Consider the following 18,024-nt stretch of genomic DNA (forward strand, 5'->3'; position numbering starts at 1 on the left):
ATCATTTTTTTTTCCTTTAAAAATCCACTTACGGCTCAAAAGTTTGTATTTTTTGTTTTAAATCTTTAAAAACTCATTTATTTCGTTTTCCTTGAGGGGTTAATACCGTGGTCACTAACAAGCAGCGAATAAGAAGTTCCTAGTTAATCCGGGGGAGAAAAGGGAGGACACAAGCGCTCGCTATAAATGAATATTGCGGACCAAACATTCCGGGTGCGATCATACCATCACTAATGCACCGGATCCCATCAGAACTCCGCAGTTAAGCGTGCTTGGGCGAGAGTAGTACTAGGACGGGTGACCTCCTGGGAAGTCCTCGTGTTGCACCCCTGAAAACATCATTTTGTTTTTCCTTTCAAAATCCACTTACGGCTCAAAAGTTTGTATTTTTTGTTTTAAATCTTTAAAAACTCATTTATTTCGTTTTCCTTGAGGGGTTAATACCGTGGTCACTAACATGCAGTGAATAAGAAGTTCCTAGTTAATCCGGGGGAGAAAAGAGAGGACACACGCGCTCGCTATAAATGAATATTGCGGACCAAACATTCCGGGTGCGATCATACCCGCTCTAATGCACCGGATCCCATCAGAACTCCGCAGTTAAGCGAGCTTTGGCGAGAGTAGTACTAGGATGGGTGACCTCCTGGGAAGTACTCGTGTTGCACCCCTGAAAACATCATTTTTTTTTTCCTTTAAAAATCCACTTACGGCTCAAAAGTTTGTATTTTTTGTTTTAAATCTTTAAAAACTCATTTATTTCGTTTTCCTTGAGGGGTTAATACCGTGGTCACTAACAAGCAGCGAATAAGAAGTTCCTAGTTAATCCGGGGGAGAAAAGGGAGGACACACGCGCTCGCTATAAATGAATATTGCGGATCAAACATTCCGAGTGCGATCATACCAGCACTAATGCACCGGATCCCACCAGAACTCCGCAGTTAAGCATTCTTGGGAGAGAGTTGTACTAGGATGGGTGACCTCTTGGGAAGTCCTCGTGTTGCACCCTTGAAAACATCATTTTTTTTTTCCTTTAAAAATCAACTTACGGCTCAAAAGTTTGTATTTTTTTTTTAAGGCCTAAAAAACTAATTTATTTCGTTTTCCTTGAGGGGTTAATACCGTGGTCACTAACAAGCAGCGAATAAGAAGTTCCTAGTTAATCCGGGGGAGAAAAGGGAGGACACACGCGCTCGCTATAAATGAATATTGCGGACCAAACATTCCGGGTGCGATCATACCAGCACTAATGCACCGGATCCCATCAGAACTCCGTAGTTAAGCGTGCTTGCGCGAGAGTAATACTAGGATGAGTGACCTCCTGGGAAGTCCTCGTGTTGCACCCCTGAAAACATCATTTTTTTTTTCCTTTAAAAATCCACTTACGGCACAAAAGTTTGTATTTTTTGTTTTAAGTCTTTAAAAACTCATTTATTTCGTTTTCCTTGAGGGGTTAATACCGTGGTCACTAACAAGCAGCGAATAAGAAGTTCCTAGTTAATCCGGGGGAGAAAAGGGAGGACACAAGCGCTCGCTATAAATGAATATTGCGGACCAAACATTCCGGGTGGGATCATACCAGCACTAATGCACCGGATCCCATCAGAACTCAGCAGTTTAGCGTGCTTGCGCAAGAGTAGTACTAGGATGGGTGACCTCCTGGGAAGTCCTCGTGTTGCACCCCTGAAAACATCATTTTTTTTTTCCTTTAAAAATCCATTTACGGCACAAAAGTTTGTATTTTTTGTTTTAAATCTTTAAAAACTCATTTATTTCGTTTTCCTTGAGGGGTTAATACCGTGGTCACTAACAAGCAGCGAATAAGAAGTTCCTAGTTAATCCGGGGGAGAAAAGGGAGGACACAAGCGCTCGCTATAAATGAATATTGCGGACCAAACATTCCGGGTGCGATCATACCAGCACTAATGCACCGGATCCCATCAGAACTCTGCAGTTAAGCGTGCTTGGGCTAGAGTAGTACTAGGATGGGTGACCTCTTGGGAAGTCCTCGTGTTGCACCCCTGAAAACATCATTTTTTTTTCCTTTAAAAATCCACTTACGGCACAAAAGTTTGTATTTTTTGTTTTAAATCTTTAAAAACTCATTTATTTCATTTTCCTTGAGGGGTTAATACCGTGGTCACTAACAAGCAGCGAATAAGAAGTTCCTAGTTAATCCGGGGGAGAAAAGGGAGGACACAAGCGCTCGCTATAAATGAATATTGCGGACCAAACATTCCGGGTGCGATCATACCAGCACTAATGCACCGGATCCCATCAGAACTCCGCAGTTAAGCGTGCTTGGGCGAGAGTAGTACTAGGACGGGTGACCTCCTGGGAAGTCATCGTGTTGCATCCCCGAAAACATTATTATTTTTTTCCTTTAAAAATCCACTTACGGCTCAAAAGTTGGTATTTTTTGTTTTAAATCTTTAAAAACTCATTTATTTCGTTTTCCTTGAAAGGTTAATACCGTGGTCACTAACAAGCAGCGAATAAGAAGTTCCTAGTTTATCCGGGGGAGAAAAGGGAGGACACACGCGCTCGCTATAAATGAATATTGCGGATCAAACATTCCGGGTGCGATCATACCAGCACTAATGCACCGGATCCCACCAGAACTCCGCAGTTAAGCATTCTTGGGCGAGAGTAGTACTAGGAAGGGTGACCTCTTGGGAAGTCCTCGTGTTGCACCCTTGAAAACATCATTTTTTTTTTCCTTTAAAAATCAACTTACGCCTCAAAAGTTTGTATTTTTTTTTTAAGGCCTTAAAAACTAATTTATTTCGTTTTCCTTGAGGGGTTAATACCGTGGTCACTAACAAGCAGCGAATAAGAAGTTCCTAGTTAATCCGGGGGAGAAAAGGGAGGACACACGCGCTCGCTATAAATGAATATTGCGGACCAAACATTCCGGGTGCGATCATACCAGCACTAATGCACCGGATCCCATCAGAACTCCGTAGTTAAGCGTGCTTGGGCGAGAGTAATACTAGGATGAGTGACCTCCTGGGAAGTCCTTGTGTTGCACCCCTGAAAACATCATTTTTTTTTTCCTTTAAAAATCCACTTACGGCACAAAAGTTTGTATTTTTTGTTTTAAGTCTTTAAAAACTCATTTATTTCGTTTTCCTTGAGGGGTTAATACCGTGGTCACTAACAAGCAGCGAATAAGAAGTTCCTAGTTAATCCGGGGGAGAAAAGGGAGGACACAAGCGCTCGCTATAAATGAATATTGCGAACCAAACATTCCGGGTGCGATCATACCAGCACTAATGCACCGGATCCCATCAGAACTCAGCAGTTTAGCGTGCTTGCGCAAGAGTAGTACTAGGATGGGTGACCTCCTGGGAAGTCCTCGTGTTGCATCCCTGAAAATATCATTTTTTTTTTCCTTTAAAAATCCATTTACGGCACAAAAGTTTGTATTTTTTGTTTTAAATCTTTAAAAACTCATTTATTTCGTTTTCCTTGAGGGGTTAATACCGTGGTCACTAACAAGCAGCGAATAAGAAGTTCCTAGTTAATCCGGGGGAGAAAAGGGAGGACACAAGTGCTCGCTATAAATGAATATTGCGGACCAAACATTCCGGTTGCGATCATACCAGCACTAATGCACCGGATCCCATCAGAACTCTGCAGTTAAGCGTGCTTGGGCTAGAGTAGTACTAGGATGGGTGACCTCCTGGGAAGTCCTCGTGTTGCAACCCTGAAAACATCATTTTTTTTCCTTTAAAAATCCACTTACGGCACAAAAGTTTGTATTTTTTGTTTTAAATCTTTAAAAACTCATTTATTTCGTTTTCCTTGAGGGGTTAATATCGTGGTCACTAACAAGCAGCGAATAAGAAGTTCCTAGTTAATCCGGGGGAGAAAAGGGAGGACACAAGCGCTCGCTATAAATGAATATTGCGGACCAAACATTCCGGGTGCGATCATACCAGCACTAATGCACCGGATCCCATCAGAACTCCGCAGTTAAGCGTGCTTGGGCGAGAGTAGTACTAGGACGGGTGACCTCCTGGGAAGTCATCGTGTTGCATCCCCGAAAACATTATTATTTTTTTCCTTTAAAAATCCACTTACGGCTCAAAAGTTGGTATTTTTTGTTTTAAATCTTTAAAAACTCATTTATTTCGTTTTCCTTGAAAGGTTAATACCGTGGTCACTAACAAGCAGCGAATAAGAAGTTCCTAGTTTATCCGGGGGAGAAAAGGGAGGACACACGCGCTCGCTATAAATGAATATTGCGGATCAAACATTCCGGGTGCGATCATACCAGCACTAATGCACCGGATCCCACCAGAACTCCGCAGTTAAGCATTCTTGGGCGAGAGTAGTACTAGGAAGGGTGACCTCTTGGGAAGTCCTCGTGTTGCACCCTTGAAAACATCATTTTTTTTTTCCTTTAAAAATCAACTTACGCCTCAAAAGTTTGTATTTTTTTTTTAAGGCCTTAAAAACTAATTTATTTCGTTTTCCTTGAGGGGTTAATACCGTGGTCACTAACAAGCAGCGAATAAGAAGTTCCTAGTTAATCCGGGGGAGAAAAGGGAGGACACAAGTGCTCGCTATAAATGAATATTGCGGACCAAACATTCCGGTTGCGATCATACCAGCACTAATGCACCGGATCCCATCAGAACTCTGCAGTTAAGCGTGCTTGGGCTAGAGTAGTACTAGGATGGGTGACCTCCTGGGAAGTCCTCGTGTTGCAACCCTGAAAACATCATTTTTTTTCCTTTAAAAATCCACTTACGGCACAAAAGTTTGTATTTTTTGTTTTAAATCTTTAAAAACTCATTTATTTCGTTTTCCTTGAGGGGTTAATACCGTGGTCACTAACAAGCAGCGAATAAGAAGTTCCTAGTTAATCCGGGGGAGAAAAGGGAGGACACAAGCGCTCGCTATAAATGAATATTGCGGACCAAACATTCCGGGTGCGATCATACCAGCACTAATGCACCGGATCCCATCAGAACTCCGCAGTTAAGCGTGCTTGGGCGAGAGTAGTACTAGGACGGGTGACCTCCTGGGAAGTCATCGTGTTGCATCCCCGAAAACATTATTATTTTTTTCCTTTAAAAATCCACTTACGGCTCAAAAGTTGGTATTTTTTGTTTTAAATCTTTAAAAACTCATTTATTTCGTTTTCCTTGAAAGGTTAATACCGTGGTCACTAACAAGCAGCGAATAAGAAGTTCCTAGTTTATCCGGGGGAGAAAAGGGAGGACACACGCGCTCGCTATAAATGAATATTGCGGATCAAACATTCCGGGTGCGATCATACCAGCACTAATGCACCGGATCCCACCAGAACTCCGCAGTTAAGCATTCTTGGGCGAGAGTAGTACTAGGAAGGGTGACCTCTTGGGAAGTCCTCGTGTTGCACCCTTGAAAACATCATTTTTTTTTTCCTTTAAAAATCAACTTACGCCTCAAAAGTTTGTATTTTTTTTTTAAGGCCTTAAAAACTAATTTATTTCGTTTTCCTTGAGGGGTTAATACCGTGGTCACTAACAAGCAGCGAATAAGAAGTTCCTAGTTAATCCGGGGGAGAAAAGGGAGGACACACGCGCTCGCTATAAATGAATATTGCGGACCAAACATTCCGGGTGCGATCATACCAGCACTAATGCACCGGATCCCATCAGAACTCCGTAGTTAAGCGTGCTTGGGCGAGAGTAATACTAGGATGAGTGACCTCCTGGGAAGTCCTTGTGTTGCACCCCTGAAAACATCATTTTTTTTTTCCTTTAAAAATCCACTTACGGCACAAAAGTTTGTATTTTTTGTTTTAAGTCTTTAAAAACTCATTTATTTCGTTTTCCTTGAGGGGTTAATACCGTGGTCACTAACAAGCAGCGAATAAGAAGTTCCTAGTTAATCCGGGGGAGAAAAGGGAGGACACAAGCGCTCGCTATAAATGAATATTGCGGACCAAACATTCCGGGTGCGATCATACCAGCACTAATGCACCGGATCCCATCAGAACTCAGCAGTTTAGCGTGCTTGCGCAAGAGTAGTACTAGGATGGGTGACCTCCTGGGAAGTCCTCGTGTTGCATCCCTGAAAATATCATTTTTTTTTTCCTTTAAAAATCCATTTACGGCACAAAAGTTTGTATTTTTTGTTTTAAATCTTTAAAAACTCATTTATTTCGTTTTCCTTGAGGGGTTAATACCGTGGTCACTAACAAGCAGCGAATAAGAAGTTCCTAGTTAATCCGGGGGAGAAAAGGGAGGACACAAGTGCTCGCTATAAATGAATATTGCGGACCAAACATTCCGGTTGCGATCATACCAGCACTAATGCACCGGATCCCATCAGAACTCTGCAGTTAAGCGTGCTTGGGCTAGAGTAGTACTAGGATGGGTGACCTCCTGGGAAGTCCTCGTGTTGCACCCCTGAAAACATCATTTTTTTTCCTTTAAAAATCCACTTACGGCACAAAAGTTTGTATTTTTTGTTTTAAATCTTTAAAAACTCATTTATTTCGTTTTCCTTGAGGGGTTAATACCGTGGTCACTAACAAGCAGCGAATAAGAAGTTCCTAGTTAATCCGGGGGAGAAAAGGGAGGACACAAGCGCTCGCTATAAATGAATATTGCGGACCAAACATTCCGGGTGCGATCATACCAGCACTAATGCACCAGATCCCATCAGAACTCCGCAGTTAAGCGTGCTTGGGCGAGAGTAGTACTAGGACGGGTGACCTCCTGGGAAGTCATCGTGTTGCATCCCCGAAAACATTATTATTTTTTTCCTTTCAAAATCCACTTACGGCTCAAAAGTTTGTATTTTTTGTTTTAAATCTTTAAAAACTCATTTATTTCGTTTTCCTTGAGGGGTTAATACCATGGTCACTAACAAGCAGCGAATAAGAAGTTCCTAGTTAATCCGGGGGAGAAAAGGGAGGACACACGCGCTCGCTATAAATGAATATTGCGGACCAAACATTCCAGGTGCGATCATACCAGCACTATTGCACCGGATCCCATCAGAACTCCGCAGTTAAGCGTGCTTGGGAGAGAGTATTACAAGGATGGGTGACCTCCTGGGAAGTCATCGTGTTGCATCCCCGAAAACATTATTATTTTTTTTCCTTTAAAAATCCACTTACGGCTCAAAAGTTTGTATTTTTTGTTTTAAATCTTTAAAAACTCATTTATTTCGTTTTCCTTGAGGGGTTAATAACGTGGTCACTAACAAGCAGCGAATAAGAAGTTCCTAGATAATCCGGGGGAGAAAAGGGAGGACACACGCGCTCGCTATAAATGAATATTGCGGACCAAACATTCCGGGTGCGATCATACCCGCACTAATGCACCGGATCCCATCAGAACTCCGCAGTTAAGCGTGCTTGGGCGAGAGTAGTACTAGGACGGGTGACCTCCTGGGAAGTCCTCGTGTTGCACCACTGAAAACATCATTTTGTTTTTCCTTTTAAAATCCACTTACGGCTCAAAAGTTTGTATTTTTTGTTTTAAATCTTTAAAAACTCATTTATTTCGTTTTCCTTGAGGGGTTAATACCGTGGTCACTAACATGCAGCGAATAAGAAGTTCCTAGTTAATCCGGGGGAGAAAAGGGAGGACACACGCGCTCGCTATAAATGAATATTGCGGACCAAACATTCCGGGTGCGATCATACCCGCACTAATGCACCGGATCCCATCAGAACTCCGCAGTTAAGCGAGCTTTGGCGAGAGTAGTACTAGGATGGGTGACCTCCTGGGAAGTACTCGTGTTGCACCCCTGAAAACATCATTTTTTTTTTCCTTTAAAAGTCCACTTACGGCTCAAAAGTTTGTATTTTTTGTTTTAAATCTTTAAAAACTCATTTATTTCGTTTTCCTTGAGGGGTTAATACCGTGGTCACTAACAAGCAGCGAATAAGAAGTTCCTAGTTAATCCGGGGGAGAAAAGGGAGGACACACGCGCTCGCTATAAATGAATATTGCGGATCAAACATTCCGGGTGCGATCATACCAGCACTAATGCACCGGATCCCACCAGAACTCCGCAGTTAAGCATTCTTGGGCGAGAGTAGTACTAGGATGGGTGACCTCTTGGGAAGTCCTCGTGTTGCACCCTTGAAAACATCATTATTTTTTTTCCTTTAAAAATCAACTTACGGCTCAAAAGTTTGTATTTTTTTTTTAAGGCCTTAAAAACTAATTTATTTCGTTTTCCTTGAGGGGTTAATACCGTGGTCACTAACAAGAAGCGAATAAGAAGTTCCTAGTTAATCCGGGGGAGAAAAGGGAGGACACACGCGCTCGCTATAAATGAATATTGCGGACCAAACATTCCGGGTGCGATCATACCAGCACTAATGCACCGGATCCCATCAGAACTCCGTAGTTAAGCGTGCTTGGGCGAGAGTAATACTAGGATGAGTGACCTCCTGGGAAGTCCTCGTGTTGCACCCCTGAAAACATCATTTTTTTTTTCCTTTAAAAATCCACTTACGGCACAAAAGTTTGTATTTTTTGTTTTAAGTCTTTAAAAACTCATTTGTTTCGTTTTCCTTGAGGGGTTAATACCGTGGTCACTAACAAGCAGCGAATAAGAAGTTCCTAGTTAATCCGGGGGAGAAAAGGGAGGACACAAGCGCTCGCTATAAATGAATATTGCGGACCAAACATTCCGGGTGGGATCATACCAGCACTAATGCACCGGATCCCATCAGAACTCAGCAGTTTAGCGTGCTTGCGCAAGAGTAGTACTAGGATGGGTGACCTCCTGGGAAGTCCTCGTGTTGCACCCCTGAAAACATCATTTTTTTTTTCCTTTTAAAATCCACTTACGGCTCAAAAGTTTGTATTTTTTGTTTTAAATCTTTAAAAACTCATTTATTTCGTTTTCCTTGAGGGGTTAATACCGTGGTCACTAACATGCAGCAAATAAGAAGTTCCTAGTTAATCCGGGGGAGAAAAGGGAGGACACACGCGCTCGCTATAAATGAATATTGCGGACCAAACATTCCGGGTGCGATCATACCCGCACTAATGCACCGGATCCCATCAGAACTCCGCAGTTAAGCGAGCTTTGGCGAGAGTAGTACTAGGATGGGTGACCTCCTGGGAAGTACTCGTGTTGCACCCCTGAAAACATCATTTTTTTTTTCCTTTAAAAATCCACTTACGGCTCAAAAGTTTGTATTTTTTGTTTTAAATCTTTAAAAACTCATTTATTTCGTTTTCCTTGAGGGGTTAATACCGTGGTCACTAACAAGCAGCGAATAAGAAGTTCCTAGTTAATCCGGGGGAGAAAAGGGAGGACACACGCGCTCGCTATAAATGAATATTGCGGATCAAACATTCCGGGTGCGATCATACCAGCACTAATGCACCGGATCCCACCAGAACTCCGCAGTTAAGCATTCTTGGGCGAGAGTAGTACTAGGATGGGTGACCTCTTGGGAAGTCCTCGTGTTGCACCCTTGAAAACATCATTATTTTTTTTCCTTTAAAAATCAACTTACGGCTCAAAAGTTTGTATTTTTTTTTTAAGGCCTTAAAAACTAATTTATTTCGTTTTCCTTGAGGGGTTAATACCGTGGTCACTAACAAGCAGCGAATAAGAAGTTCCTAGTTAATCCGGGGGAGAAAAGGGAGGACACACGCGCTCGCTATAAATGAATATTGCGGACCAAACAATCCGGGTGCGATCATACCAGCACTAATGCACCGGATCCCATCAGAACTCCGTAGTTAAGCGTGCTTGGGCGAGAGTAATACTAGGATGAGTGACCTCCTGGGAAGTCCTCGTGTTGCACCCCTGAAAACATCATTTTTTTTTTCCTTTAAAAATCCACTTACGGGACAAAAGTTTGTATTTTTTGTTTTAAGTCTTTAAAAACTCATTTATTTCGTTTTCCTTGAGGGGTTAATACCGTGGTCACTAACAAGCAGCGAATAAGAAGTTCCTAGTTAATCCGGGGGAGAAAAGGGAGGACACAAGCGCTCGCTATAAATGAATATTGCGGACCAAACATTTCGGGTGGGATCATACCAGCACTAATGCACCGGATCCCATCAGAACTCAGCAGTTTAGCGTGCTTGCGCAAGAGTAGTACTAGGATGGGTGACCTCCTGGGAAGTCCTCGTGTTGCACCCCTGAAAACATCATTTTTTTTTTCCTTTAAAAATCCATTTACGGCACAAAAGTTTGTATTTTTTGTTTTAAATCTTTAAAAACTCATTTATTTCGTTTTCCTTGAGGGGTTAATACCGTGGTCACTAACAAGCTGCGAATAAGAAGTTCCTAGTTAATCCGGGGGAGAAAAGGGAGGACACAAGCGCTCGCTATAAATGAATATTGCGGACCAAACATTCCGGGTGCGATCATACCAGCACTAATGCACCGGATCCCATCAGAACTCTGCAGTTAAGCGTGCTTGGGCTAGAGTAGTACTAGGATGGGTGACCTCCTGGGAAGTCCTCGTGTTGCACCCCTGAAAACATCATTTTTTTTTCCTTTAAAAATCCACTTACGGCACAAAAGTTTGTATTTTTTGTTTTAAATCTTTAAAAACTCATTTATTTCGTTTTCCTTGAGGGGTTAATACCGTGGTCACTAACAAGCAGCGAATAAGAAGTTCCTAGTTAATCCGGGGGAGAAAAGGGAGGACACAAGCGCTCGCTATAAATGAATATTGCGGACCAAACATTCCGGGTGCGATCATACCAGCACTAATGCACCGGATCCCATCAGAACTCCGCAGTTAAGCGTGCTTGGGCGAGAGTAGTACTAGGACGGGTGACCTCCTGGGAAGTCCTCGTGTTGCACCCCTGAAAACATCATTTTGTTTTTCCTTTCAAAATCCACTTACGGCTCAAAAGTTTGTATTTTTTGTTTTAAATCTTTAAAAACTCATTTATTTCGTTTTCCTTGAGGGGTTAATACCGTGGTCACTAACATGCAGTGAATAAGAAGTTCCTAGTTAATCCGGGGGAGAAAAGAGAGGACACACGCGCTCGCTATAAATGAATATTGCGGACCAAACATTCCGGGTGCGATCATACCCGCACTAATGCACCGGATCCCATCAGAACTCCGCAGTTAAGCGAGCTTTGGCGAGAGTAGTACTAGGATGGGTGACCTCCTGGGAAGTACTCGTGTTGCACCCCTGAAAACATCATTTTTTTTTTCCTTTAAAAATCCACTTACGGCTCAAAAGTTTGTATTTTTTGTTTTAAATCTTTAAAAACTCATTTATTTCGTTTTCCTTGAGGGGTTAATACCGTGGTCACTAACAAGCAGCGAATAAGAAGTTCCTAGTTAATCCGGGGGAGAAAAGGGAGGACACACGCGCTCGCAATAAATGAATATTGCGGATCAAACATTCCGGGTGCGATCATACCAGCATTAATGCACCGGATCCTACCAGAACTCCGCAGTTAAGCATTCTTGGGCGAGAGTAGTACTAGGATGGGTGACCTCTTGGGAAGTCCTCGTGTTGCACCCTTGAAAACATCATTATTTTTTTTCCTTTAAAAATCAACTTACGGCTCAAAAGTTTGTATTTTTTTTTTAAGGCCTTAAAAACTAATTTATTTCGTTTTCCTTGAGGGGTTAATACCGTGGTCACTAACAAGCAGCGAATAAGAAGTTCCTAGTTAATCCGGGGGAGAAAAGGGAGGACACACGCGCTCGCTATAAATGAATATTGCGGACCAAACATTCCGGGTGCGATCATACCAGCACTAATGCACCGGATCCCATCAGAACTCCGCAGTTAAGCGTGCTTGGGCGAGAGTAGTACTAGGACGGGTGACCTCCTGGGAAGTCCTCGTGTTGCACCCCTGAAAACATCATTTTGTTTTTCCTTTCAAAATCCACTTACGGCTCAAAAGTTTGTATTTTTTGTTTTAAATCTTTAAAAACTCATTTATTTCGTTTTCCTTGAGGGGTTAATACCGTGGTCACTAACATGCAGTGAATAAGAAGTTCCTAGTTAATCCGGGGGAGAAAAGAGAGGACACACGCGCTCGCTATAAATGAATATTGCGGACCAAACATTCCGGGTGCGATCATACCCGCACTAATGCACCGGATCCCATCAGAACTCCGCAGTTAAGCGAGCTTTGGCGAGAGTAGTACTAGGATGGGTGACCTCCTGGGAAGTACTCGTGTTGCACCCCTGAAAACATCATTTTTTTTTTTCCTTTAAAAATCCACTTACGGCTCAAAAGTTTGTATTTTTTGTTTTAAATCTTTAAAAACTCATTTATTTCGTTTTCCTTGAGGGGTTAATACCGTGGTCACTAACAAGCAGCGAATAAGAAGTTCCTAGTTAATCCGGGGGAGAAAAGGGAGGACACACGCGCTCGCTATAAATGAATATTGCGGACCAAACATTCCGGGTGCGATCATACCAGCACTAATGCACCGGATCCCATCAGAACTCCGTAGTTAAGCGTGCTTGGGCGAGAGTAATACTAGGATGAGTGACCTCCTGGGAAGTCCTCGTGTTGCACCCCTGAAAACATCATTTTTTTTTTCCTTTATAAATCCACTTACGGCACAAAAGTTTGTATTTTTTGTTTTAAGTCTTTAAAAACTCATTTATTTCGTTTTCCTTGAGGGGTTAATACCGTGGTCACTAACAAGCAGCGAATAAGAAGTTCCTAGTTAATCCGGGGGAGAAAAGGGAGGACACAAGCGCTCGCTATAAATGAATATTGCGGACCAAACATTCCGGGTGGGATCATACCAGCACTAATGCACCGGATCCCATCAGAACTCAGCAGTTTAGCGTGCTTGCGCAAGAGTAGTACTAGGATGGGTGACCTCCTGGGAAGTCCTCGTGTTGCACCCCTGAAAACATCATTTTTTTTTTCCTTTAAAAATCCATTTACGGCACAAAAGTTTGTATTTTTTGTTTTAAATCTTTAAAAACTCATTTATTTCGTTTTCCTTGAGGGGTTAATACCGTGGTCACTAACAAGCAGCGACTAAGAAGTTCCTAGTCAATCCGGGGGAGAAAAGGGAGGACACACGCGCTCGCTATAAATGAATATTGCGGACCAAACATTCCGGGTGCGATCATACCAGCACTAATGCACCGGATCCCATCAGAACTCCGCAGTTAAGCGTGCTTGGGCGAGAGTAGTACTAGGATGGGTGACCTCCTGGGTAGTCCTCGTGTTGCACCCCTGAAAACATCATTTTTTTTTTCCCTTTAATAATCCACTTACGGCTCAAAAGTTTGTATTTTTTGTTTTAAATCTTTAAAAACTCATTTATTTCGTTTTCCTTGAGGGGTTAATACCGTGGTCACTAACAAGCAGCGAATAAGAAGTTCCTAGTTAATCCGGGGGAGAAAAGGGAGGACACAAGCGCTCGCTATAAATGAATATTGCGGACCAAACATTCCGGGTGCGATCATACCAGCACTAATGCACCGGATCCCATCAGAACTCTGCAGTTAAGCGTGCTTGGGCTAGAGTAGTACTAGGATGGGTGACCTCTTGGGAAGTCCTCGTGTTGCACCCCTGAAACCATCATTTTTTTTTCCTTTAAAAATCCACTTACGGCACAAAAGTTTGTATTTTTTGTTTTAAATCTTTAAAAACTCATTTATTTCATTTTCCTTGAGGGGTTAATACCGTGGTCACTAACAAGCAGCGAATAAGAAGTTCCTAGTTAATCCGGGGGAGAAAAGGGAGGACACAAGCGCTCGCTATAAATGAATATTGCGGACCAAACATTCCGGGTGCGATCATACCAGCACTAATGCACCGGATCCCATCAGAACTCCGCAGTTAAGCGTGCTTGGGCGAGAGTAGTACTAGGACGGGTCACCTCCTGGGAAGTCATCGTGTTCCATCCCCGAAAACATTATTATTTTTTTCCTTTAAAAATCCACTTACGGCTCAAAAGTTTGTATTTTTTGTTTTAAATCTTTAAAAACTCATTTATTTCGTTTTCCTTGAGGGGTTAATACCGTGGTCACTAACAAGCAGCGAATAAGAAGTTCCTAGTTAATCCGGGGGAGAAAAGGGAGGACACACGCGCGCGCTATAAATGAATATTGCGGATCAAACATTCCGGGTGCGATCATACCAGCACTAATGCACCGGATCCCACCAGAACTCCGCAGTTAAGCATTCTTGGGCGAGAGTAGTACTAGGATGGGTGACCTCTTGGGAAGTCCTCGTGTTGCACCCTTGAAAACATCATTTTTTTTTTCCTTTAAAAATCAACTTACGCCTCAAAAGTTTGTATTTTTTTTTTAAGGCCTTAAAAACTAATTTATTTCGTTTTCCTTGAGGGGTTAATACCGTGGTCACTAACAAGCAGCGAATAAGAAGTTCCTAGTTAATCCGGGGGAGAAAAGGGAGGACACACGCGCTCGCTATAAATGAATATTGCGGACCAAACATTCCGGGTGCGATCATACCAGCACTAATGCACCGGATCCCATCAGAACTCCGTAGTTAAGCGTGCTTGGGCGAGAGTAATACTAGGATGAGTGACCTCCTGGGAAGTCCTCGTGTTGCACCCCTGAAAACATCATTTTTTTTTTCCTTTAAAAATCCACTTACGGCACAAAAGTTTGTATTTTTTGTTTTAAGTCTTTAAAAACTCATTTATTTCGTTTTCCTTGAGGGGTTAATACCGTGGTCACTAACAAGCAGCGAATAAGAAGTTCCTAGTTAATCCGGGGGAGAAAAGGGAGGACACAAGCGCTCGCTATAAATGAATATTGCGGACCAAACATTCCGGGTGGGATCATACCAGCACTAATGCACCGGATCCCATCAGAACTCAGCAGTTTAGCGTGCTTGCGCAAGAGTAGTACTAGGATGGGTGACCTCCTGGGAAGTCCTCGTGTTGCACCCCTGAAAACATCATTTTTTTTTTCCTTTAAAAATCCATTTACGGCACAAAAGTTTGTATTTTTTGTTTTAAATCTTTAAAAACTCATTTATTTCGTTTTCCTTGAGGGGTTAATACCGTGGTCACTAACAAGCAGCGAATAAGAAGTTCCTAGTTAATCCGGGGGAGAAAAGGGAGGACACAAGCGCTCGCTATAAATGAATATTGCGGACCAAACATTCCGGGTGGGATCATACCAGCACTAATGCACCGGATCCCATCAGAACTCAGCAGTTTAGCGTGCTTGCGCAAGAGTAGTACTAGGATGGGTGACCTCCTGAGAAGTCCTCGTGTTGCACCCCTGAAAACATCATTTTTTTTTTCCGTTAAAAATCCATTTACGGCACAAAAGTTTGTATTTTTTGTTTTAAATCTTTAAAAACTCATTTATTTCGTTTTCCTTGAGGGGTTAATACCGTGGTCACTAACAAGCAGCGAATAAGAAGTTCCTAGTTAATCCGGGGGAGAAAAGGGAGGACACAAGCGCTCGCTATAAATGAATATTGCGGACCAAACATTCCGGGTGCGATCATACCAGCACTAATGCACCGGATCCCATCAGAACTCTGCAGTTAAGCGTGCTTGGGCTAGAGTAGTACTAGGATGGGTGACCTCTTGGGAAGTCCTCGTGTTGCACCCCTGAAACCATCATTTTTTTTTCCTTTAAAAATCAACTTACGGCTCAAAAGTTTGTATTTTTTTTTTAAGGCCTTAAAAACTAATTTATTTCGTTTTCCTTGAGGGGTTAATACCGTGGTCACTAACAAGCAGCGAATAAGAAGTTCCTAGTTAATCCGGGGGAGAAAAGGGAGGACACACGCGCTCGCTATAAATGAATATTGCGGACCAAACATTCCGGGTGCGATCATACCAGCACTAATGCACCGGATCCCATCAGAACTCCGTAGTTAAGCGTGCTTGGGCGAGAGTAATACTAGGATGAGTGACCTCCTGGGAAGTCCTCGTGTTGCACCCCTGAAAACATCATTTTTTTTTTCCTTTAAAAATCCACTTACGGCACAAAAGTTTGTATTTTTTGTTTTAAGTCTTTAAAAACTCATTTATTTCGTTTTCCTTGAGGGGTTAATACCGTGGTCACTAACAAGCAGCGAATAAGAAGTTCCTAGTTAATCCGGGGGAGAAAAGGGAGGACACAAGCGCTCGCTATAAATGAATATTGCGGACCAAACATTCCGGGTGGGATCATACCAGCACTAATGCACCGGATCCCATCAGAACTCCGCAGTTAAGCGTGCTTGGGCGAGAGTAGTACTAGGACGGGTGACCTCCTGGGAAGTCATCGTGTTCCATCCCCGAAAACATTATTATTTTTTTCCTTTAAAAATCCACTTACGGCTCAAAAGTTTGTATTTTTTGTTTTAAATCTTTAAAAACTCATTTATTTCGTTTTCCTTGAGGGGTTAATACCGTGGTCACTAACAAGCAGCGAATAAGAAGTTCCTAGTTAATCCGGGGGAGAAAAGGGAGGACACACGCGCTCGCTATAAATGAATATTGCGGATCAAACATTCCGGGTGCGATCATACCAGCACTAATGCACCGGATCCCACCAGAACTCCGCAGTTAAGCATTCTTGGGCGAGAGTAGTACTAGGATGGGTGACCTCTTGGGAAGTCCTCGTGTTGCACCCTTGAAAACGTCATTTTTTTTTTCCTTTAAAAATCAACTTACGGCTCAAAAGTTTGTATTTTTTTTTTAAGGCCTTAAAAACTAATTTATTTCGTTTTCCTTGAGGGGTTAATACCGTGGTCACTAACAAGCAGCGAATAAGAAGTTCCTAGTTAATCCGGGGGAGAAAAGGGAGGACACACGCGCTCGCTATAAATGAATATTGCGGACCAAACATTCCGGGTGCGATCATACCAGCACTAATGCACCGGATCCCATCAGAACTCCGTAGTTAAGCGTGCTTGGGCGAGAGTAATACTAGGATGAGTGACCTCCTGGGAAGTCCTCGTGTTGCACCCCGGAAAACATCATTTTTTTTTTCCTTTAAAAATCCACTTACGGCACAAAAGTTTGTATTTTTTGTTTTAAATCTTTAAAAACTCATTTATTTCGTTTTCCTTGAGGGGTTAATACCGTGGTCACTAACAAGCTGCGAATAAGAAGTTCCTAGTTAATCCGGGGGAGAAAAGGGAGGACACAAGCGCTCGCTATAAATGAATATTGCGGACCAAACATTCCGGGTGCGATCATACCAGCACTAATGCACCGGATCCCATCAGAACTCTGCAGTTAAGCGTGCTTGGGCTAGAGTAGTACTAGGATGGGTGACCTCCTGGGAAGTCCTCGTGTTGCACCCCTGAAAACATCATTTTTTTTTCCTTTAAAAATCCACTTACGGCACAAAAGTTTGTATTTTTTGTTTTAAATCTTTAAAAACTCATTTATTTCGTTTTCCTTGAGGGGTTAATACCGTGGTCACTAACAAGCAGCGAATAAGAAGTTCCTAGTTAATCCGGGGGAGAAAAGGGAGGACACAAGCGCTCGCTATAAATGAATATTGCGGACCAAACATTCCGGGTGCGATCATACCAGCACTAATGCACCGGATCCCATCAGAACTCCGCAGTTAAGCGTGCTTGGGCGAGAGTAGTACTAGGACGGGTGACCTCGTGGGAAGTTTTCGTGTTGCACCCCTGAAAACATCTTTTTGTTTTTCCTTTCAAAATCCACTTACGGCTCAAAAGTTTGTATTTTTTGTTTTAAATCTTTAAAAACTCATTTATTTCGTTTTCCTTGAGGGGTTAATACCGTGGTCACTAACAAGCAGCGAATAAGAAGTTCCTAGATAATCCGGGGGAGAAAAGGGAGGACACACGCGCTCGCTATAAATGAATATTGCGGACCAAACATTCCGGGTGCGATCATACCAGCACTAATGCACCGGATCCCACCAGAACTCCGTAGTTAAGCGTGCTTGGGCGAGAGTAATACTAGGATGAGTGACCTCTTGGGAAGTCCTCTTGTTGCACCCCTGAAAACATCATTTTTTTTTTCCTTTAAAAATCCACTTACGGCACAAAATTTTGTATTTTTTGTTTTAAGTCTTTAAAAACTCATTTATTTCGTTTTCCTTGAGGGGTTAATACCGTGGTCACTAACAAGCAG

General features: G+C 42.6%; 53 non-coding genes across 53 annotated transcripts; all 53 read left to right on the forward strand.

Moving 5' to 3' along the window:
- Positions 1-211: 211 nt before the first annotated feature.
- On the forward strand, positions 212-330 carry LOC133826941 (5S ribosomal RNA). Its single transcript, XR_009889645.1, has one exon. It is a non-coding gene; the product is annotated as a 5S ribosomal RNA (ribosomal RNA).
- Positions 331-549: 219 nt separating this feature from the next.
- On the forward strand, positions 550-668 carry LOC133827054 (5S ribosomal RNA). The gene has a single exon (XR_009889756.1). It is a non-coding gene; the product is annotated as a 5S ribosomal RNA (ribosomal RNA).
- Positions 669-887: 219 nt separating this feature from the next.
- LOC133827546 (5S ribosomal RNA) lies at positions 888-1,006 on the forward strand. Its single transcript, XR_009890235.1, has one exon. It is a non-coding gene; the product is annotated as a 5S ribosomal RNA (ribosomal RNA).
- A 218-nt stretch (positions 1,007-1,224) lies between these two features.
- On the forward strand, positions 1,225-1,343 carry LOC133827380 (5S ribosomal RNA). Its single transcript, XR_009890072.1, has one exon. It is a non-coding gene; the product is annotated as a 5S ribosomal RNA (ribosomal RNA).
- A 219-nt stretch (positions 1,344-1,562) lies between these two features.
- On the forward strand, positions 1,563-1,681 carry LOC133827514 (5S ribosomal RNA). The gene has a single exon (XR_009890203.1). It is a non-coding gene; the product is annotated as a 5S ribosomal RNA (ribosomal RNA).
- A 219-nt stretch (positions 1,682-1,900) lies between these two features.
- On the forward strand, positions 1,901-2,019 carry LOC133826903 (5S ribosomal RNA). The gene has a single exon (XR_009889609.1). It is a non-coding gene; the product is annotated as a 5S ribosomal RNA (ribosomal RNA).
- A 218-nt stretch (positions 2,020-2,237) lies between these two features.
- LOC133827129 (5S ribosomal RNA) lies at positions 2,238-2,356 on the forward strand. Its single transcript, XR_009889828.1, has one exon. It is a non-coding gene; the product is annotated as a 5S ribosomal RNA (ribosomal RNA).
- A 219-nt stretch (positions 2,357-2,575) lies between these two features.
- LOC133827388 (5S ribosomal RNA) lies at positions 2,576-2,694 on the forward strand. The gene has a single exon (XR_009890079.1). It is a non-coding gene; the product is annotated as a 5S ribosomal RNA (ribosomal RNA).
- Positions 2,695-2,912: 218 nt separating this feature from the next.
- LOC133827164 (5S ribosomal RNA) lies at positions 2,913-3,031 on the forward strand. Its single transcript, XR_009889863.1, has one exon. It is a non-coding gene; the product is annotated as a 5S ribosomal RNA (ribosomal RNA).
- A 219-nt stretch (positions 3,032-3,250) lies between these two features.
- On the forward strand, positions 3,251-3,369 carry LOC133827483 (5S ribosomal RNA). Its single transcript, XR_009890173.1, has one exon. It is a non-coding gene; the product is annotated as a 5S ribosomal RNA (ribosomal RNA).
- A 219-nt stretch (positions 3,370-3,588) lies between these two features.
- Positions 3,589-3,707, forward strand: LOC133826786 (5S ribosomal RNA). The gene has a single exon (XR_009889496.1). It is a non-coding gene; the product is annotated as a 5S ribosomal RNA (ribosomal RNA).
- A 217-nt stretch (positions 3,708-3,924) lies between these two features.
- Positions 3,925-4,043, forward strand: LOC133827130 (5S ribosomal RNA). The gene has a single exon (XR_009889829.1). It is a non-coding gene; the product is annotated as a 5S ribosomal RNA (ribosomal RNA).
- Positions 4,044-4,262: 219 nt separating this feature from the next.
- LOC133827389 (5S ribosomal RNA) lies at positions 4,263-4,381 on the forward strand. The gene has a single exon (XR_009890081.1). It is a non-coding gene; the product is annotated as a 5S ribosomal RNA (ribosomal RNA).
- A 218-nt stretch (positions 4,382-4,599) lies between these two features.
- LOC133826787 (5S ribosomal RNA) lies at positions 4,600-4,718 on the forward strand. The gene has a single exon (XR_009889497.1). It is a non-coding gene; the product is annotated as a 5S ribosomal RNA (ribosomal RNA).
- A 217-nt stretch (positions 4,719-4,935) lies between these two features.
- LOC133827131 (5S ribosomal RNA) lies at positions 4,936-5,054 on the forward strand. Its single transcript, XR_009889830.1, has one exon. It is a non-coding gene; the product is annotated as a 5S ribosomal RNA (ribosomal RNA).
- Positions 5,055-5,273: 219 nt separating this feature from the next.
- LOC133827390 (5S ribosomal RNA) lies at positions 5,274-5,392 on the forward strand. The gene has a single exon (XR_009890082.1). It is a non-coding gene; the product is annotated as a 5S ribosomal RNA (ribosomal RNA).
- A 218-nt stretch (positions 5,393-5,610) lies between these two features.
- LOC133827165 (5S ribosomal RNA) lies at positions 5,611-5,729 on the forward strand. Its single transcript, XR_009889864.1, has one exon. It is a non-coding gene; the product is annotated as a 5S ribosomal RNA (ribosomal RNA).
- A 219-nt stretch (positions 5,730-5,948) lies between these two features.
- Positions 5,949-6,067, forward strand: LOC133827484 (5S ribosomal RNA). The gene has a single exon (XR_009890174.1). It is a non-coding gene; the product is annotated as a 5S ribosomal RNA (ribosomal RNA).
- Positions 6,068-6,286: 219 nt separating this feature from the next.
- LOC133827101 (5S ribosomal RNA) lies at positions 6,287-6,405 on the forward strand. Its single transcript, XR_009889801.1, has one exon. It is a non-coding gene; the product is annotated as a 5S ribosomal RNA (ribosomal RNA).
- Positions 6,406-6,622: 217 nt separating this feature from the next.
- On the forward strand, positions 6,623-6,741 carry LOC133827290 (5S ribosomal RNA). The gene has a single exon (XR_009889985.1). It is a non-coding gene; the product is annotated as a 5S ribosomal RNA (ribosomal RNA).
- Positions 6,742-6,960: 219 nt separating this feature from the next.
- Positions 6,961-7,079, forward strand: LOC133827560 (5S ribosomal RNA). Its single transcript, XR_009890249.1, has one exon. It is a non-coding gene; the product is annotated as a 5S ribosomal RNA (ribosomal RNA).
- Positions 7,080-7,299: 220 nt separating this feature from the next.
- On the forward strand, positions 7,300-7,418 carry LOC133826937 (5S ribosomal RNA). The gene has a single exon (XR_009889641.1). It is a non-coding gene; the product is annotated as a 5S ribosomal RNA (ribosomal RNA).
- A 219-nt stretch (positions 7,419-7,637) lies between these two features.
- LOC133827273 (5S ribosomal RNA) lies at positions 7,638-7,756 on the forward strand. The gene has a single exon (XR_009889969.1). It is a non-coding gene; the product is annotated as a 5S ribosomal RNA (ribosomal RNA).
- Positions 7,757-7,975: 219 nt separating this feature from the next.
- On the forward strand, positions 7,976-8,094 carry LOC133827294 (5S ribosomal RNA). Its single transcript, XR_009889989.1, has one exon. It is a non-coding gene; the product is annotated as a 5S ribosomal RNA (ribosomal RNA).
- Positions 8,095-8,313: 219 nt separating this feature from the next.
- On the forward strand, positions 8,314-8,432 carry LOC133826998 (5S ribosomal RNA). The gene has a single exon (XR_009889702.1). It is a non-coding gene; the product is annotated as a 5S ribosomal RNA (ribosomal RNA).
- Positions 8,433-8,651: 219 nt separating this feature from the next.
- LOC133827515 (5S ribosomal RNA) lies at positions 8,652-8,770 on the forward strand. Its single transcript, XR_009890204.1, has one exon. It is a non-coding gene; the product is annotated as a 5S ribosomal RNA (ribosomal RNA).
- Positions 8,771-8,989: 219 nt separating this feature from the next.
- On the forward strand, positions 8,990-9,108 carry LOC133827274 (5S ribosomal RNA). Its single transcript, XR_009889970.1, has one exon. It is a non-coding gene; the product is annotated as a 5S ribosomal RNA (ribosomal RNA).
- Positions 9,109-9,327: 219 nt separating this feature from the next.
- On the forward strand, positions 9,328-9,446 carry LOC133827295 (5S ribosomal RNA). The gene has a single exon (XR_009889990.1). It is a non-coding gene; the product is annotated as a 5S ribosomal RNA (ribosomal RNA).
- Positions 9,447-9,665: 219 nt separating this feature from the next.
- On the forward strand, positions 9,666-9,784 carry LOC133827000 (5S ribosomal RNA). The gene has a single exon (XR_009889704.1). It is a non-coding gene; the product is annotated as a 5S ribosomal RNA (ribosomal RNA).
- Positions 9,785-10,003: 219 nt separating this feature from the next.
- On the forward strand, positions 10,004-10,122 carry LOC133827516 (5S ribosomal RNA). Its single transcript, XR_009890205.1, has one exon. It is a non-coding gene; the product is annotated as a 5S ribosomal RNA (ribosomal RNA).
- Positions 10,123-10,341: 219 nt separating this feature from the next.
- LOC133826850 (5S ribosomal RNA) lies at positions 10,342-10,460 on the forward strand. The gene has a single exon (XR_009889557.1). It is a non-coding gene; the product is annotated as a 5S ribosomal RNA (ribosomal RNA).
- Positions 10,461-10,678: 218 nt separating this feature from the next.
- LOC133826401 (5S ribosomal RNA) lies at positions 10,679-10,797 on the forward strand. Its single transcript, XR_009889123.1, has one exon. It is a non-coding gene; the product is annotated as a 5S ribosomal RNA (ribosomal RNA).
- Positions 10,798-11,016: 219 nt separating this feature from the next.
- On the forward strand, positions 11,017-11,135 carry LOC133827275 (5S ribosomal RNA). Its single transcript, XR_009889971.1, has one exon. It is a non-coding gene; the product is annotated as a 5S ribosomal RNA (ribosomal RNA).
- A 219-nt stretch (positions 11,136-11,354) lies between these two features.
- LOC133827321 (5S ribosomal RNA) lies at positions 11,355-11,473 on the forward strand. The gene has a single exon (XR_009890016.1). It is a non-coding gene; the product is annotated as a 5S ribosomal RNA (ribosomal RNA).
- A 219-nt stretch (positions 11,474-11,692) lies between these two features.
- LOC133826402 (5S ribosomal RNA) lies at positions 11,693-11,811 on the forward strand. Its single transcript, XR_009889124.1, has one exon. It is a non-coding gene; the product is annotated as a 5S ribosomal RNA (ribosomal RNA).
- A 219-nt stretch (positions 11,812-12,030) lies between these two features.
- LOC133827276 (5S ribosomal RNA) lies at positions 12,031-12,149 on the forward strand. The gene has a single exon (XR_009889972.1). It is a non-coding gene; the product is annotated as a 5S ribosomal RNA (ribosomal RNA).
- A 220-nt stretch (positions 12,150-12,369) lies between these two features.
- LOC133827001 (5S ribosomal RNA) lies at positions 12,370-12,488 on the forward strand. Its single transcript, XR_009889705.1, has one exon. It is a non-coding gene; the product is annotated as a 5S ribosomal RNA (ribosomal RNA).
- A 219-nt stretch (positions 12,489-12,707) lies between these two features.
- Positions 12,708-12,826, forward strand: LOC133827517 (5S ribosomal RNA). Its single transcript, XR_009890206.1, has one exon. It is a non-coding gene; the product is annotated as a 5S ribosomal RNA (ribosomal RNA).
- A 219-nt stretch (positions 12,827-13,045) lies between these two features.
- Positions 13,046-13,164, forward strand: LOC133826520 (5S ribosomal RNA). The gene has a single exon (XR_009889237.1). It is a non-coding gene; the product is annotated as a 5S ribosomal RNA (ribosomal RNA).
- Positions 13,165-13,384: 220 nt separating this feature from the next.
- Positions 13,385-13,503, forward strand: LOC133826905 (5S ribosomal RNA). Its single transcript, XR_009889610.1, has one exon. It is a non-coding gene; the product is annotated as a 5S ribosomal RNA (ribosomal RNA).
- Positions 13,504-13,721: 218 nt separating this feature from the next.
- On the forward strand, positions 13,722-13,840 carry LOC133827450 (5S ribosomal RNA). Its single transcript, XR_009890140.1, has one exon. It is a non-coding gene; the product is annotated as a 5S ribosomal RNA (ribosomal RNA).
- A 219-nt stretch (positions 13,841-14,059) lies between these two features.
- Positions 14,060-14,178, forward strand: LOC133827296 (5S ribosomal RNA). Its single transcript, XR_009889991.1, has one exon. It is a non-coding gene; the product is annotated as a 5S ribosomal RNA (ribosomal RNA).
- Positions 14,179-14,396: 218 nt separating this feature from the next.
- LOC133827002 (5S ribosomal RNA) lies at positions 14,397-14,515 on the forward strand. Its single transcript, XR_009889706.1, has one exon. It is a non-coding gene; the product is annotated as a 5S ribosomal RNA (ribosomal RNA).
- Positions 14,516-14,734: 219 nt separating this feature from the next.
- Positions 14,735-14,853, forward strand: LOC133827518 (5S ribosomal RNA). The gene has a single exon (XR_009890207.1). It is a non-coding gene; the product is annotated as a 5S ribosomal RNA (ribosomal RNA).
- Positions 14,854-15,072: 219 nt separating this feature from the next.
- Positions 15,073-15,191, forward strand: LOC133827532 (5S ribosomal RNA). Its single transcript, XR_009890220.1, has one exon. It is a non-coding gene; the product is annotated as a 5S ribosomal RNA (ribosomal RNA).
- A 219-nt stretch (positions 15,192-15,410) lies between these two features.
- LOC133826906 (5S ribosomal RNA) lies at positions 15,411-15,529 on the forward strand. The gene has a single exon (XR_009889611.1). It is a non-coding gene; the product is annotated as a 5S ribosomal RNA (ribosomal RNA).
- A 217-nt stretch (positions 15,530-15,746) lies between these two features.
- LOC133827003 (5S ribosomal RNA) lies at positions 15,747-15,865 on the forward strand. Its single transcript, XR_009889707.1, has one exon. It is a non-coding gene; the product is annotated as a 5S ribosomal RNA (ribosomal RNA).
- Positions 15,866-16,084: 219 nt separating this feature from the next.
- On the forward strand, positions 16,085-16,203 carry LOC133827248 (5S ribosomal RNA). Its single transcript, XR_009889944.1, has one exon. It is a non-coding gene; the product is annotated as a 5S ribosomal RNA (ribosomal RNA).
- Positions 16,204-16,422: 219 nt separating this feature from the next.
- LOC133827297 (5S ribosomal RNA) lies at positions 16,423-16,541 on the forward strand. Its single transcript, XR_009889992.1, has one exon. It is a non-coding gene; the product is annotated as a 5S ribosomal RNA (ribosomal RNA).
- Positions 16,542-16,759: 218 nt separating this feature from the next.
- Positions 16,760-16,878, forward strand: LOC133827004 (5S ribosomal RNA). The gene has a single exon (XR_009889708.1). It is a non-coding gene; the product is annotated as a 5S ribosomal RNA (ribosomal RNA).
- A 219-nt stretch (positions 16,879-17,097) lies between these two features.
- On the forward strand, positions 17,098-17,216 carry LOC133826852 (5S ribosomal RNA). Its single transcript, XR_009889558.1, has one exon. It is a non-coding gene; the product is annotated as a 5S ribosomal RNA (ribosomal RNA).
- Positions 17,217-17,434: 218 nt separating this feature from the next.
- LOC133826752 (5S ribosomal RNA) lies at positions 17,435-17,553 on the forward strand. Its single transcript, XR_009889464.1, has one exon. It is a non-coding gene; the product is annotated as a 5S ribosomal RNA (ribosomal RNA).
- A 219-nt stretch (positions 17,554-17,772) lies between these two features.
- Positions 17,773-17,891, forward strand: LOC133827463 (5S ribosomal RNA). Its single transcript, XR_009890153.1, has one exon. It is a non-coding gene; the product is annotated as a 5S ribosomal RNA (ribosomal RNA).
- Positions 17,892-18,024: the final 133 nt, after the last annotated feature.

This window comes from Humulus lupulus, chromosome 3, assembly GCF_963169125.1.
Source record: "Humulus lupulus chromosome 3, drHumLupu1.1, whole genome shotgun sequence".
NCBI classification, from domain to species: domain Eukaryota; kingdom Viridiplantae; phylum Streptophyta; class Magnoliopsida; order Rosales; family Cannabaceae; genus Humulus; species Humulus lupulus.